The following is a 4730-nucleotide window of genomic DNA, read 5'->3' on the forward strand; positions in this document are numbered from 1 at the left end:
GCATTCGGATGCGGAACTGAAACTTGGGCGTGAGCGAGGTTTTGCATTGCGAACCCATTTCGAACCCATTTCCCCTTTCCCTGCTAGCCTCGGGAAGCAAGGCTCAGGCAGTCCAAACGGAGCTTGACCTCTCGGGGAAGTTCTCAAATCAAAGAGAACAGAAGTCCCTCTTAGTCACGACAATGGCCAAGGAGCCACCCTTTATTCTGGGCAGGTCACTCCCCCTGCTGATAGGGCTGGAAATACATTTGTTCCCGCTGGAAGTGGGGCGGGGACAGGAGGTCGTGGCTGACTTTCCCAGCAGGCAGACATCGCAGCACTGTCCGGTTAAAATAGTAACTGCTGAAAGTGACAGTGACACAATCCAAACGTGCAGCCACCGGGGTGATCACATTCTCGGTTCTGGAGCCAGGCTCCCCCTAAGGATGGCTCTGGAAGACGATTTTTGCACCCTGCCCTGCTCCTGGACCCAAACTACACGTTCTGAGAATTCAGGGTCCTGCTCCTTCCTTTAGATAACGGATTGCACTCATTCAAAGTGAGCCTTGTGTCTTCATTATTGCCATCTTTGTAGTTTTCAGGATGATCATTAGGTCCTTGCGAATACCCGCACAATTGAGCACAATTGGCAAGAGATCCAATCGTGTCAATGAAGGCCAACTTCCAATCTATGATCTTCGTGCCAAGTGGAGGGGTTGGCACCCGGCCCAGACTGTGGCATGGTGGCTCAGGAGGTGTGTGAATCTTAGATATGTCAGGCTGCAGTGACTCTCTGCTAGTGACCTTCAGAGTAAGACAAATTTAAATCTGCTGATCCTGAGGCAAGCATCATAAAATGAGGCACAGGGGTGGGGTGGTGGGTGACAGCCCCTCTTCTTAACAGCCCCCAAAGCCAACTCAGTTCTGGTCCCCACTGTACCATAACAGAATCCTTCATAGGAGAAACTGGATTTTTTATTCAACACTAAAAGCAAGCCTGCAAATATCTATACAGAGCCCATGCTGCTGCTGCTGCTGCTGCTGCTGCTGCTGCTGCTGCTGACTGAACCCAGAGCATCAGGCATGCTAAGCATGCTCCCCGCCACTGGGCTCACCCCCAGTCCCCCAGCCTGGTATTATTATTTATCAAAGCTCCAGAAATGTACCCGGTACCAAACCAAATATCTGCTACAACAAATGACATGGCTCCGTGAGAAAAATTCCCTGAATATCAAGCCAGAAACCCATCAGGAGGGGGAGAGGACGAAAACTGGGGGCAGTTTTCCTTCCTGGAGGGACAAGCTTTGAGAAGGGACAAGCCTAGCCCATCCTCCGTGCAGGCTGCCAGGAAGCCCCGGGCCCACCGGGCGAGGCGCGGGGAGGCAGGAGCGCCCACGGAGAGTCCCTCGGAAAGTCCTCGAAGCAGGTGAAGTGTGGGCTCTGGAAGGAAACGGGGGCAGCCCCGCGGCTCACCCCGGGAATCAGAGTTGGCGGGGGGAGGGGAGGGCGTGCCGCGGGGGCAGAGAGACGTGGCTGGAAGCCCCAAGGGGACCTGCTCCCAGCTGGCTCTCCACTTCGATGGCACCTTTCAAAGCCATGCCTAGACCCTGGGATAAAGGGATGAGAGGCCCCGCGACCAGGGTGCGGCTCCTCCCCGGCTTTTGAGGTCCGTGAAGCCGAGGCTCCCGGCCGCGCCCCCGACCGCGGGCAACCGCGCTCGCTGACCGCGGTCGGTTCATTCATGGATGACCCTTTCGAGGAAGCAGAAGGAACTAAAGGCCCAGCCGGGCTTGCGAGAAAGTCAGATTTCTTCATTAAGGTTTAAGTCAACTTAATTAAGTCAATCTGACTTAATTCAGAAGTGGTGGAACCAGGAGAAAGCTGGATTCTCTCTCTCACTTGGTTCCCAAAGCCAAGGAACCCATCCTTAGTGGGAAACTTCCCTCCAGGTGCGGCCGATGGCCCGTGCCCATCACTTGCAGAGGGGCTGGCTGCTGACATCCAAGGCCGGTGGTTCATCAAGGCTAAAATCACACCCTTGTCAGATGGAGACCCTGAACAGCTCCCTGACCTGGAGGGCTGTTAATTGACAGTGGCTTAGGGCCCAGATGGCAGGAGGGAATCCCAGACAGGACAGTACCTCCCTAGGTTATCATAGGTGTGCTGTCCTTATCCTGGCTCCTGGACTGTTTTCAAGGTCACAAGTCCTGTGGTCACAGTTGGCCCTGCTGCAGTCTTCAGTCAGCATCTGTCACTCACAGGGATAGAGGGGATTTAGTTCCTCCACTAAGGGTCCCAGCATTGGCTACCTTGTTTTTTTCTGGAGAAATCAGAACTATTAATTGGATGGTTATAAATTATGGGGAAGAGAGGAAGAGTTTTGTCATACTTAGACACATGTTAAATATGATAAAATTCTGAATCCTAAAGCAAACCTTCATGTGGTGGTAACATGACATCAAAGCAGCTCTTTTTCCAGGGGGACAGACACTTCCTATCTGTTTACTATACTGCTTGATCAATCCTATCCTGAATTCTCTCCACATAGGAAACAGCTCAGAAATGAAAATAGCAGCTTCCAGTTCAGACTCAGAACCTTGCCTTAAAAAAAAAAAAAAAAAAAAGAACAATAAGCAGCTTTGTTTGAGAAGATCACTCAAGATCAATGCAAACTAGCATCCCAAATTTTGGAGTGCCAGCAAATACACTAAATGTCAAAAAATGATTTTTTTTCCGCAAGAAATGTCAAATATTTAATGACAAACACCTCAAAACATCACAACATCTCCTAAAGGAACCTAAGATTTTCATTAATAAGTTATTTTCAGGATTTTTTGATAAATTTTCCCCTACATTTGCTTTTAGAAGCAAACTCTTCAATTACTTCTTCATATGATAATGTTTGAGGAATTTATTCTATAGACAGAATGGAAAGATGACTGATTAAATTTCGTTTTTTTAAAACAATTTTTCACACTGGGTGCCGTGGCGCACACCTGTAATCTCAGCCACTCGGGATTTGGAAGCAGGAGGATTACAAGTTCAAAGCCAGCCTCAGCAATTTAGCAAGGCACTTAGCAACATAGTGAGACACTATCTCTAGATAAAATATAAAATAGGAGTTGGGAGTATTGCTCAGTGGTTAAGCACCCCTGGGTTCAACCCCTGGTACCAAAAATAAAATAAAATAAAATAATAATAATCCACTTTTTAAAATCGTTGCATTTTAGATGTACATAATGATGAGATTTGTTGTTATATATTCACACATGTACACAATATAACAATATAATTTGGTCAGTTTCACTCTGAAGCACTTCAAAGGCTGGGAAGCTCTTGATGTTTTCTGGGTTAAGGATTTGGGCGACAGGGAAATCACATTGTGACATGCTGTTTTTTGTTAGTTCCTGTAGCTAGGGTCAGACTCTTCTGGGAACAGAGTGTGTGCCTTTCTCCTGGCACTGGAAAGATAAGGGCACAAGCTCTAGTCACAGGAAAATCTCTCAGGATCCTGCTGGCCAGTAGGCAGGATGGTAACAATGAAAAGGGCCATTTCCCAGTGCTCGGGTGAGATGACTAGTTGGTTTAATAACATTCCTCTGCCATCTAGTGGCAATTAGAAACTGAACTTAAATCCCACAGAAGTTTCTAGGAGCTCCTTTGTAGGGGAGGATCAATCTCCAAGATTTAGAAATTATCTTTTTCATTCAAACATTTTTTTTAAATACATCATGAGTCTTATCAGAAAGAAGCATTTCAATGAGAACTGACTTTGAGTCACTGCCATGTTGGGCAATGATAGGAAGCTGCTTTATCTAGGACATGTTGCCTGATGGTTTGTGGCAGGTGACAATTTGCTCCTTCATACAAATGTGATCCACTGCACAAAACACACACACACAAACAAGTAGAAATCATCCTTACCATTTACAGTACTGGAGACAAAGAGTTCCACAATAACGCTACGCCTGTGTGTTTACTATTTATGCTGTTTTTGAAATTTCTTTTTTATAAGGAAGAGGCCAGGTCTTTAATTACATCATGCATTTTGCACCACTAGTCTCTGTCTAGTGCCTGTGACCTTGAGCTGTTTTTAAGCCTTGCTCTGCTATTGCAGTACCTAACACTGAGGGCTCCCACTATGTGATGGGGGCGTATATGGTGCTTTATGCTCATTCTCTCACTTGAACTTCACAATACTATGAGGAAGGTACCTACTATCACCTACTATTTAGCATATGAGGAAAATAAGGTCAAGCAATTTGATCAAGTGACGATGGTGCCAGGGCTCAAATTCAGGCATTCTGCTTCCAGAATATCACTCGTAACCATTTTGCCCCAGCTTCCTTCAGGTTGCTATGGTACCCTCACCAGTGGAATTTTTGATGATCTGAAACATCTCCTCTCTAATTTTTCAGGTGATCAAATTGCTTGACTAACAGTTTAAGCTGTTCACCACACATAAAAATACGTCAGGTCTCCCAGCATAGAACTCATAAGTAAACAGACAAAGCCCACCTGGCCTTATTCCAGGAAGGGGGGTGGCTGTCCTTTGCAGGCTGCATTGTTACACAGTGTCAAGGACTTCTCAGCAAAAAAGCAGAGGCCTGGAAGTGAGTGCCACCTGGGACCTGCAGCACATTTCAACTAGCAAAATCCTGGTTAAGATTTCCCAGAACTATGCCAGAAAAAGAACTTGTCAGCGGTAGATGGCGTAACAAGTGGAAATGAGCCCAGGTCCGGAGTCCGGC

Source organism: Marmota marmota, unplaced genomic scaffold (assembly GCF_001458135.2).
Source record: "Marmota marmota marmota unplaced genomic scaffold, marMar, whole genome shotgun sequence".
In the NCBI taxonomy this organism is placed as follows: domain Eukaryota; kingdom Metazoa; phylum Chordata; class Mammalia; order Rodentia; family Sciuridae; genus Marmota; species Marmota marmota.